The following is a 12,021-nucleotide window of genomic DNA, read 5'->3' as shown; positions in this document are numbered from 1 at the left end:
CCCCACAGAGCAGCTGTCGCGGGGTCTGAGTCCTCTGAAGGGTCTCGTGAGCGTTGAGCGGTGTAGACGCGGCCCCTGAGCTGAGGCATCTCCCATGACCCGGGGATGGCCGCGGCGGTGTAGACGCAGCCCCTAAGCTGAAGCGTCTTCCGCGACCTGATGGTTGCCAAGGCGGTGTGGACGAGCAGAGGTGGTGCAGCCTGAGGCGCCTCCAAAATCTGGAGGTGGTCAGGACTGTTCCCCAAGGCTGAGGTTGGCCGTCCGGGTAACGCGGCTGGTGAGTCTGTGCAGACGCGGACCCATGGCTGAGGCACGCTCCAGCGACCTGGGGGCAGATGAAGCCGTGGAGCCGCGCGCTTGTGGTTGAGGCGCCGGGGAACCGCGAGCAGGTGTAGACGCCCGCGGGTCCCAGACGCGGAAAGTTTACTGGAGTGCGCAGAACCGGCTCGCCGCGGGCAGTGCTGGGCGCGCGCCCGGGCCCCGCTCCCGCGGGGTCCCGACGGAACTCACCTGTCGCATCTCAGGCACCCTCCCCGGGCGGAGGCGCCTTGGGTGAAACCCAGCCCCAGATGCAGCCGCTGGAATTCTTGTGCGGCGGAGATGGGAGGAGTTGGCCGTGAAGGAGTCCCAGAGCAAGACCAGAGGGCATTCATTTTGAGTCCTCTGAACCGGTTCACTAAACTCCTGCTCCATCCTGCGGGCTTGGCTGGGCGCCTGAGGTGTCTGCGTCGCACGTGTGGGAAATCAGAGGCAGATGGGCCAACTTGGTGTCCCATCCCACGCTGGAAATCAGAGGGGACTACCACCAGCCGTCTGTCTCCTTTCACCCAGCCTTCCTCAGGCGAAAGGGGGCCAGGCATGGGGTGTATGCAGATGGACCTAGGGGTGGGGTGCTTGGAGGCCCTGGCTTGGGACCTCTCTAGATGGGCAGCCAGGGAATGAATGGAGGAGGAAAGGTAGCCACAGAGAGTGCTGGGAAAGTGATGCTGCTTTGTCCCCAGAGTGCTCTGCCTCAGCAGATAGGGTGGGGAGGGTCTTATGTGACACTCTCTCCCATAGGGGAAGGAAACTCCTACCCCGTTTTTGCTACAGGGATGGTAGAAAGGAGCTCCTTGGTAGGTGCCTCATGTCTGGGAGACACCTACAATGACCATGTCCCTTTCCTGGAGAGGCTCAGTCTCACCTCCCCTCACCCTCTGTGCCCTTTGCCTCCATTCCTTCTCCTTGCCTCTGGGACTCAGCCTACTACAAGGCTTTTGTATGTGTTTGCTCTTTGGATGAACAAATACCCACTTTGAAACTGGTGAGCTGGCCCACTCCTGTGGTTCCAGCTACTGGGGAGGCCAAGTTGTAGGCCAGTCTGGGCAATTTAGCAAGACCCTGTCTCAAAATTTAAAAAATTACAAAGGCTGGGGCTGTAACTCAGTGGTAGAGTGTCCCTGGGTTCAGTCCCCAGTATGAAAAAACTTTAGAAACACCTACTATGTGCTAGGCACTGGCAAATCCAAGCAAATAAGATGGACCACATCTCTTGCCTCACAGGACTTCCGGCCCAGTGCAGGGACATGGAAGATGGACAACACACAGTCAGAAGGGAACAGGACCTGGGGAGGAGGGGCAGCCTTGGGTGGATGTCAGAATCAGAGGTGTGAATGCTCCTCACCCTGCAGACCCAGGGCCAGTGTCGCCTGCTCCAAGAAGACTTTCTGTTCTCTCAAGCTTGACACTTCCACTCTGATGGACTCCTATAGCCTGGGACCACTCCCTCTGTGGACGTTGTTGTGTCCTTACTTGGTAAATGTTTGTCTGCCATCAGTCATAAGCGCCTGAGGGCAGGAGCCAATTTGCTTCTGGGTGTGTGGGAGGCAAAGGGCATAAAAGATGGGTAGGATTTCCCCAGAAAAACAGGAGCTGCTCAGCCCGGCCAGGTGTCCAGATGGCAGAAACTTTCTTTCCTCTTCCCTGGCCTGAGGCCTGGGTTCCACACCCCGTTTGTCCTTCAGAGAAACAAAGTGAAAGAGATCAGCAGGCCTGGTCTGCCTGTGTGGAGAGAGTGGCGTTGTGGGGCAAGGCCCAGGAAGAGCGCCTATCTTGGCTTTGAGCTCAGGCGGCCTACCCCCTCCCCTCTGGTCCAGCTCCTGGAGTCTGTGCCCTTCTAGCACTGCCCTGGGAGAAGGTGGTGCCAATGGGAGCCCTCCAGGTGGCACGGTACAGGGCCACAGGGATGGCCTCGCCTCCCCACATCCTGGGCAGGCGGGACCCTGAGTGGCACCCCTCAGAACTGGAGCCAGGTCTCTGGGCCCCAAATAACTGCTCAGGTGACCCACAGCTCATTGAAACTCTGAGCTGGAAAGTAGGAATCAGCTCAGAGGGACCAACTCTTATTTTTATTTTTCATGGTTTCTATACACTCTGAATGTCTCCCTCCCCTGGCTCCGTCAGACCTGTGCGCCTGGCACCTTTCCTGTGGCAGATTATGCTCTCACAGATGCCCGACAAAGCTTTTATCACGTCCCCCCTCCACCCCGCCCCACTTCAGGGGATTGAGCTGCCGCCACGCACGGCTAGAGAGACGTCTCCATGCTTTATCCAGGCTCTGGCAGGGACAGAATAAAAGCAGCCTCCCCACCCACCCACCCGGCCAGCCAGCCCTCCTGCCTGGAATGGCTTTAAAAAAATTAATTTGCAATGATTTACTCCCTTCTGTTCTGTGGGGATCACCAGCATTTTAAATATGTATTTAAATCAGATTCACTGCTCCCAGTTAAACCTCGACTGCCTCCCTCCCGCCTCCCGGCAGAAAGAGCACTGGATTCAGAATCAGGTGATGCAGAAGTTCAGGCCAAGTTCTGCTAATGACAAGCTGTGTGACCTTGGGCACATGACTTAACCTCTCTGCACTTCCTTTGGCTCCTCTGGATGCTGGGGTTAATGGTAATCTCTCCCTCATAGGGTGCTTCGAGGATTAAATTAGATAACGTTCAAGGAAGAGCCCTGTGGTGCCAGACCTGTGTCTTCTGTTCCCTAGTACTGGCTGTCCAGCTAATTAACCTGATGACCTTGGGCGGGCCATTCAGCCACCCCAGGCCTCGATTTCCTCATCTGTAAAACATAGGGGTTGTTGAAGGAAGTCCCCCACCCCTAGTCTGGAGCCCCCGTCACCCTTTCCTGCCCTCTCCCAGATGCAGAGTCCCCTCACCCCCTTGGCCACCTTTTCTTCTTCTTATCCAAGCACCAAGTTTTAATTGGAGCTGTCCCCTCCCCAGCTGCCTTCAGGCCCCCTGTGAAGTCGCAGGGTTGTGGCCCTGAGGGGCCTGCAGTTCCTGGCTCATTTTCAGGGGCAATTAGCTGTGATGTCACAGGTCTAGGAGTGGCCTCAGCGGGGTGCGTGGCCAGGCCACCAGGAGGCCAGGACCCTGCCTGTCTGCAGCCTGCAGGGCTCCCCGGGCTTGGGGGGTCCCCGTTGCCAGCTGTGGGGAGGGCTTCCCAGGCAAAGCCGTTTCCATGCCTGTACTTTACGACTCCTGGAGCGGAGTGTAAATTAGTTCTACCCGGTGCTTTTGTTGGCAACTGCGGTGCCTTGGAAGCGAGGGGCTTTGTCAGGAAGAACAAAGCTGCTTCGTGTTTTCTGATTTGGGGGAGCCGGCTCCTGGGGGAGGCTCTCTTCCTCCGTGTGGGTCTGAGTCCTTGTGCTCAGACTGGCTGGTTCTGTTTGGGGTTTTAAGTCCTGTGGCTTCGGAGCCGCATATGTTTGTGTGTGTGTTGGCTGGGGATTTTTCCCTCCTTTTTGGCTCACATAGAGGATTCTGTGCAAGCCGCTTCCAAGGACTGAACTTTTCAAATCACTGCTTCAACAGCTTTAAAAAATCTGGACCTAGTTACTCCTGTCATCCATGTGTAAAGATTGAGGGAAAAAATTCCAAACCCGAGGGTGGGCAGCCGAGGGTGTTCAGCTCCTGGCAGTGCGCTTGCTGAGACCCGAGGTCCACGCCGAAATGTCGAGCGCCCCCTGGGAGGGGGGGCACGGTCTGCTCCGTGCCAGACATCTGGATATTGAGAAAACATCTGGGTGGCTGGGCTTTTCAGGTTTCTGCCTGACATTTAATATCACAAACACGGAGCCTGCCCCTCTTCTCCCGCCAGACACCAGGCTTCTCCTCCCAAACACACCCAGCCCCTTCCCCCGCCCTCCTGACGGGTAAGAAACATCCATTCTCTCCAATTCCCCGGCGTTTTCCCCCTCCCGGAAATCTGATGGGCTTATGACATCATGGCTGGCTGCTGAGCGATGAAGTGGATGCCACAAAGAAATCCGACAGATCAGATGGATTCGGAAATCACTTCCCCTCCGGCTGGAGGGGCGGGCGTGAAGTCGGGGCGGGAGCTTTGTTTAAAAAATTAAAAAAACAAAAGCAAAAACTAAGTCTCGCCCTGTATTCTAGACAGTTTTCTTAAAAACAAGCTGTTTGGACATCGTCCTCTTTTAATAGAAATGTGGGGTTTTTTAAAACAAAATGGCTAATAAATCGGACCTGGGGCTTCCCAGGAATGCTCTGCTTCTGTTGACTGTGTGTGTCCTTATTCACTAATAAAGGAGGTACTAGGAAGGGTTTCTCGCTCTTCATTATTCAAACGAGATAGCTTTTTTTTTTTTAAGGCCAATAAAATTCTCAGGGTAAATTGCTGCTTTATGTTTTTTCAGGAATCCATTTTTATGGAGTGACCTTGGACCTGCTAGGTCTGCAAACATTGTATTTCCCTCTGCTGGGTTTCCTGGTTGCAAAGCTCTCGGGAGTTCTTCTAGTGGGGCTTGGACTTGAGGGGTGACAACATGTCTGCAGGGTAGGGACAGGGACCTGTAGGCCAGGGCACTTCTTGAGATGAAAAACCTTTGAAAGGAGAGTTCAGGAGAGGGGCAGAAGTAGAGAGACCCATGGCACAAGCCCCAGGGTAGCCTGGGAGGGTCATTCATTGTGTCCCCTTCAAAAGGGGGCAAAAAGTAAAAAAGTCCCAGGCTGAGGGGCCTCAGTATCCACCTCACCCTGGAATAGGCTCAGGCTTAAGGAAGCTCAGATGTCTCTGTCTTATGCCTGACAAGCCCCAGCGTGGACATTGTGTGTCCCAGCCCTGGACTAGAGTCCCAGCTGTACTGTGGATATGCTGCAGGCCCCTAGACAAGTCTCTCCACCTCTACTTCTCTGTCTACAGACAGGAATGACCCCACTGCCTGCTGAGAGAACCAGCATTGCTGTGTGCCACAGGACACGGGTGCTGGCCACTGTCAGTGGGCCCTGACCTTAGTCCCAGAGCTGGGAGAGGCTGTGTGCATTCTGGAGTCAAGTCCACGGTCTGGCTTTGCATCCTGGCTCTGCCACCTGCTATCTGCATGATGCCATTGATCTTTGTGACAGTCTCTGTGCCTTGGTTTCCTCATTTGTCACACCAGAGTAATAATAGGACCCAGCTCAGACACAGGGCTGCTGAGAGGATCAATGGCTTCAGAGGCCTGGAATATAGCGAGTGTGCACCATGTGTTAGATGTCATGACATGTTCCTTGTGCCCAGCAGGCAGGGCCACGTGGGACCAGGCTGGGAGGGGGCGTGTCAAGCTGAGCACAGGAAGAGGATAATCCAGGACTGATGGGAACATCCCTTCATTCCTCCACACAGAACTTTCTGTGGCTCCACATTGCCCAAAGGGAACAAAGTCTCCCGCTTCAGCTAGACTTCCAGGAGCCTCGAGCTGGGTCTCACAGGCTGTTCTCCCTCCCTTGCTCCATCCATGGTCCCCGGCAGCTGGGCACACCACTGTCTTTGGACACAATACTAGTGGGTAGATCACACTAACTGAACACCTGCCACCACTTGTTCTGTGCCCTTTATGCAGATTAGTTCATTTTATTCTAACACCCACCCATGAAAGGAACACACTCCTGCTTTGCAGGGGCAGCCACGGAGACCTCTGAGGTTAGGTACATCGCCAAAGCCCCAGAGCCCTGACAGGAACTAGGTTGGGGCTCGTGTGCATCCAGCCTGGCTGCACTGGGCCTTCCTCACCCTGAAGCCGGGCACCGGCCTTCCTGCGATGCCCATCTCCATCAGCCAAGGCTTTCCCTGCTCTCCTCCTGCTTCTCCCAGTGTGGCTCTCCAGGTTGTCCCTGGGTCCCTTGTCCTCTTTACCTGGAGGCCAGGAACTGGGATGTGGCCAGTTCTGCATCCCCCAAGAGGCCCTGCAGGCCAGTCGGGAGGCCTGGACTGAGGAGCTGCTATATGCAAGACTTGGGAGCTTGTGGGGCAGGTGCCACACTGGTGTGGACCCTTCTTCCAAACTCCAGACCTGTCCAGCCACTGCCTTCTGCCATGTTTCCACGGGGTGAGTGTGGGGTGGCTCCACCTCAGCTGGTCACAAGTTGCGCTGGTGAAATCCCTCCTCGGCCTGCCCGCCTCCAGCCTTCCCCATCACCTCGGCCGTCCATTCGCTTGCTCAGGCCAAAAGCCTCGAGGGCAGCCTCGGTCTCCCTGTCTCCCCTGCACCGGCACTGTTAGCCATCGGCGCGTCCCACTGGCTTAACTTACAGAATGTATCAGCACTTTGACCCTTCCCCTCATGTCCACTGCAGGCCTGGACAGGTGTGGTCACCTCTTCCCCGGTCTCCCTGCTTCCTTCATACCCCCTGGGAGCCCATTCTTCACACAGCAATCCTGTTGGAACCAAAGTCATATCCTGGGCTCCTCTGCCCAGAACCCTGCAGTGGCTCCCAGCTCCTCCAGGGTCAGAGCACAGTCCTGACTGGCTGTGGCTCTTTCCCACTCAGCCCTCCATTCCCCACCCCTGCCGCCTCGCGAATGGCCGTTCCTCCCATATACCACGTGTGCCTTGGGACCTTGCGACTGCTGTTCCTTCTCCCCAGTGCTCTCTTCACTCTGGTATTGACATCACTCCTTTGACTTCTGTCAGAGCTTTGATCAAAGGTCACCTGGGCAGAGAGACCCTCCTTTACCATCCTCCCGGGTCACTGTCCCACTCCACTGCTCTCATGGCACTTATTGCCATTTGACCTCCTCCTGTACATATATATCTCCTCCTGTACATCTTCAGTTGTTGATAGACCTTTATTTTATTCATTTATTTTTATGTGATGCTGAGAATCGAACCCAGTGCCTCACACACGCTCTGCAAGTGCGTTACCACTGACCCTCAGCCCAGCCCCCTGTACATACGGTTTTTTACCAGAAGGTGACCTGCATTTGAGCAGGGCTGTCTGTCTTCTCACTCCTACAGAGGGCAGGTGCTCCATTAAAAGTGTGGAATGGAAGGACGTGAGGGGCAACAGGTAATGGACATCTGGACTGTGCCAGTTCCTGTGCTGGGTTCTGAGCAAGACCCCTTGCCCTGTCCACAGAGCCCTCGCCCCAGGGGCAGGAGGGAGACTAACTCTGAGCAAGAAATCACAAATAGGTGGAGTAGGGTGGTGTCCAGGAGTGGGCTTGGAGACCCAAGAGGTCCAGCCCATTAGAAGGGGTTCCTGAAGAAGGGGACATACACGAGGTGGCCTCAAAGGTGAAGAGAAGTCGGATGGGGCTGAGGGTCTGATGGACAGGTGAACAATGAGCTCCAGGCGCTCACTGGGTGGACAGGGGCTTAGAGATCGAAAGATCCCGGTGGGTGGAGACGTGAGCATGTGTTTAGGCTGGGGTTTGGGTGAGCAGAGGCCCCGAGGAGGGAGGTGCAGGGCCAGTGCCTGGGAAGAGGAAGGACTTGGGAGCTGTCTGGACGGGTGCAAGGAGAAGTGGAGCTTGGTGGCGCCTTGTCTGTAATCCCAAAGACTGGGAAGACTGAGGCAGGAGGATCCAAAGTTCAAGGCCAGGCCAGCCTCAGCAACTTAGTGAGGTCCTCAGCAACTTGGCTAGATTCTGTCTCAAAATAAAAAATAAGAAGGGCTGGGGCTGTAGCTCCGTGGTGGATGGCCCCTGGGTTGCAGAGAGGCTTAGGCTGGAATCCTCGCTCTCCCCCTCCAGCCACGTAATCCTGGACACTTCACCTGCCTGCTAGGGCTCAGTTTCCCCAGAAAGGGACTCGATGCTCTTAGCAGTCCTGGCAGTGGACTTTGACAGTCCCCTTCCTGCTGCACTGTGCTCCCTCTGGGAGAGGCTCAGACTCCTGCCTGGAGGAACCGAGGGTAGCGTGGAATCTGCCAGGGGGCGCAGGATGTGCAGACACGGGCGCCTTCTCCCAGGCTGCATTTCTCCAGTCCCTCCTTCAGTGAGCAGGGAAGACGGGGGTGAGGGGGGTCTGGCTGTCCCAGGCAGGGCCTAGGTCAGGGGCATGCTGAGCTCTGTGCGTGATGGGCCACCAGCTTTGGCCTCACCCTTTGCTGAGCACCACAGACCTGACAGACACGGCTACACTCACCAGAGCTGAGAAGTGGCAGATGAAGGGCTTGACCCTGTCTGGCCCCAAGCCCTGCCGTCCTCTGGCAAGACTGAGCCACATCCTTTGGGTGGGCCAGGTGAGCGCATGCCAGGTCGGGGAGAGCCAGCATCCTGCCTGTGGCAGGCTCACGGTCAGGCCCTCCCCGAGGAGCTGCCCTCCACACAGCCGCTCCCTCCTTTGGGGAAGGTGCATCCGGTCTCTGGAAAGCCCTCGGAGCCTCTCCCCTTGGTGAGGGCTTCTCTGAAGACTCCAGATGCTTCTGCAATGAATGGTCTGGGCTCATGAGCTCCTTAAGGTCACAAGGCCGCCCCCTTGCACCAGGGACTATTGTCGTCCCTGTTTTACACTTGGGAAGCTGAGGCTCAGAGAAGAGCCATTACCTGAGGGAGGTATGTGGGCCAACTGAGTCCTTCTCTGTTCAGCTGGGGATGTCCTCCTGGGGACAGCTGCTGTGTTCACTCTCTGAAGGCTGTCTTGGGGACAGAGTGGCTGGCTCCATGTGCAGACTCAGGTCTGTGGTGACAGTTTTGGGAGCCAACTTCAGCCTAGGCTACAAGGAGCTCTTTAGCAGGTGCGCCCGAGGTGGAGTCTTGGTTGGGGTGAGCTGCCAGTCACAGGTGAAGTTCAAGCAACCTCTGCCTTTGAGGAGTGGGAGATTAAGGTCACAGGGGCAGTAACAGGTTTCTGTGACTTTCCAAGCCTCAGTTTCCACATCTGTAAGATGGGGCTCTTAATTCCCAGCTGTGAGACTCTCTAGGAGTCATCACTGCGAGGCACCCAGCTGTGCCTCTGAGCGTCTCCGATAACTGCCAGAGGGCAGAGTCAGGGTGGGGCTGCCTCCAACAGCAGCCCTGCCCCTGGAGAGCAGCCCCTGTCACAAGCCCCACCTTCCTCCTTACCTGTAGAGAGGGGGTGTCCAGGCCCTGGGCACGTTGGTCCCTCACATCTGTCTCCCGGTCTCCTGTGTCACCTGGGCTGGGCCAGGCAAGCACCTTGAGTAACAGGAGTTTCCACGTGAGTTTTGCAAAAGCAGGCCTTTGCAGGTAGACGTGGGCCTCCACCAACCCTGGCCTCCAGGGGAGGCAGGGCTCACAAGAAGGTCACGTACTCCAACCACAGCCCCACCAGGTTGAGGCCAGAGCCCTCAGAGCTTCCTGGCTAGGAAATGGTTTGCTACCAGGACCCAGAGAGCAGGAGTCCTGCCCCAACGGGCTCCATCACTTTTCTCCAGACGTTGCTTTTGTGGGCACCCATTCTGTGCCAGGGGCTTTCCTTACACATGCTTGAATAATTTTTAAGGTATGGTCTCCTTTTGCAGGAGGGAAAGCCAGAACTCAGGGAGAAGCAGTGTCAGAACTGGGGTTCTAACTGGGACTGTGGGATCCCAAAGTCAGTGGGCATTCTCTACGTCCTGCCATGGCCCAGCTCTGGAGGCCTGGAGTGTGATGGGGGATCCCAGGCTGGGCAGCAGTCCAGATCTAGGCACATCCTGGCTCTGTCCTAACCTTGGCCCCTTCATTCCTCTCTCTACTTTTGATCTTTCCAGGCTTAGTTCTCTCCCTCTTTGTGAAGAGGGTCAGTCACATGATTGGGAGTCTAGCAGTCCTGCTTTCGAATCCTTCCCTGCCACCACTGATCCTGGAGCAGAGAAGAGTATGGGGAACAGCATGCAAACAGGAAACAGCATAGGTAAAAGCAAGAACGTTCAAGGACCTTTGAGATCTGCATCAGCTAGGAGGGCGGGGCCAGGGTCTGGGCAAGAGGAGGCCTGAGGTGAGGTTCCCTTCTCCCACTCTGGGCCTTTGCACAGCCTGTCCTCCCTGCTTGGCCTGGCCTTCCTCTTCTTGTCCTATCCAAGCCCTCATGTCTTTAAGGTCCTGATCACTGGTGTTTCCTTCCTGTTAGTCCTTTCCTGAGCCACAGCCTCAGGGCTGCTCCTTCCCCAGAATACCCTCAGCCCCACATGCTGTCTCCATTTGAGCCATCGATGACCAGGTTGTGCAGGTTTCTGTCCTAGGTGTGGTGGGCAGACCCTTGACTCAAACCCTGGCCCTGCTGTATGCCTGCTGGGTGACCCTGGGCATATTTCTTCACCTCTCTGTTCCTTCTCTGCAGGGCGACAGTAGCAGCCCCCAGTTTCAAGGTTCTCTGGGGCATTAAATGAGGTGGGGCTTCTAATGTAGCAAACCACGCTGCCTCAGAAAGTCAACCAGCTGGGACACACATGTCCATGCACATCATGTGATTATAATTCTTGAGTCCCCTTGTGTCTGGTGCCAAGTTCATGGTAAGATGGAATTGGGGAGGGGGGGTGTCTCGGTGATTGCTTCTAGAAGGAACAGGCAGCCCATTCTGCTCAAGTGTGATCCCTAATGAAACTAACAATCTAAATAACAATCACGTATTGGATTCCCACATCATCCTGTTTGATGCTGACCACCCTGTGACCTGGGGATTCTTAGACCAATTTGCAGAGACTGAAACTGAGGCCTAGAGAGACGAGGCTGCCTGTCTAAGGAGCACTCGTCAGGCATGGCACCTCAGTCTGGCTGACTTTCTTGGGTGGGACTCGGTCCTCTTATGGCCCTTGCTGATGGCCCAGACCCCCTTCCTTCCCTCTTGGTGCCCTTGTCCACCTCCAGTTCACCCCCAGAGTGCTGGGTGAGGGGTGTCCATGTGGGAGCCTAGAGTGACCTGTCAGTTCACGAGCCTGTGCCATGCATGTGCGTGCAGCATGTGAACAGCACACGCACACACGGCCTCTGGAGCTGGCATGTCCCTGCAGCCCTGTCTGCAGGTCAGTGCCAGCTCTGACCGTCTTCACCACTGAGAACCCACCAAAGTCCTGCGAAACGCTGCCCAGCGATTCCTTGGCCTCAGACTCTGGGCTGTCAGCACCCGGGGGGTGGGATGGGGCTCAGGGGCTTCCCACTCTGGCCCAGTGACTGGCATGGGAGGAACCAGCACTGCCTGTCCAGGGTCATCGGACAGGGGCACCGGGGCCTCTGGGCGAGCCATGCCCTCTGGGCCTTCTCCCTATTTGTTGAGTGGCCTCACAGTCCCTCAACCACTCTCTGCCTGACCAGGCTGGATGTGGGACTCACCTGGGAGGAGAAGCAAAGAGGACTCAAGGGGAGAGCAGAAGGGCTCGGCGTCCCTAGCTTCTGGTGGCCCTCAGGAGCCCATGACAGGCTCCACCTGGGCTGGCTGGAAAGCGCTGCCTACAAGGCTCTGAACCAGCAGGTTCCCCTGCCCTTCGTGATCTCCCACTGGACTCGTCCAGCACGGGAGGCACCTGTGACTGTGCTGTTCAGCAGCCAGCAGGAGGAGGCAGGTGGCCCTTGGGCAGGGCTCTCCGGTCGGGTTGGTGGAGGACTCTAGAGTGGTGCTTGGTGGAGCCCGCCTGGTGGCACACCCTGTAGTTCCAGCTACTCTGGAGGCTACTTTGGATGGCAAGTTCAGGGCCAGCCTGGGCACCTTAGTGAAGCCCTGTCTCACAAAAACAAAAAAAAAGAGGACTGGAGATGTAGCTCAGGGGTCAGATGCCACTGGGTTCCATCCTAGCACAGAAAGGAAGGGAGGAAGAA

General features: G+C 56.4%; 1 protein-coding gene across 1 annotated transcript in view; it reads left to right on the top strand.

The window, feature by feature from the left end:
* TCF20 (transcription factor 20) overlaps positions 1 to 12,021 on the top strand; it is a 170,652-nt gene that overhangs the window by 81 nt on the left and 158,550 nt on the right. The gene's annotated exons all lie outside the window — the stretch shown is intronic.

Source organism: Sciurus vulgaris (assembly GCF_902686455.1).
Source record: "Sciurus vulgaris genome assembly, chromosome: 5".
In the NCBI taxonomy this organism is placed as follows: domain Eukaryota; kingdom Metazoa; phylum Chordata; class Mammalia; order Rodentia; family Sciuridae; genus Sciurus; species Sciurus vulgaris.
Note: the sequence above shows the minus strand (reverse complement) of the source record. Positions and strands in the feature narration are given on the sequence as shown.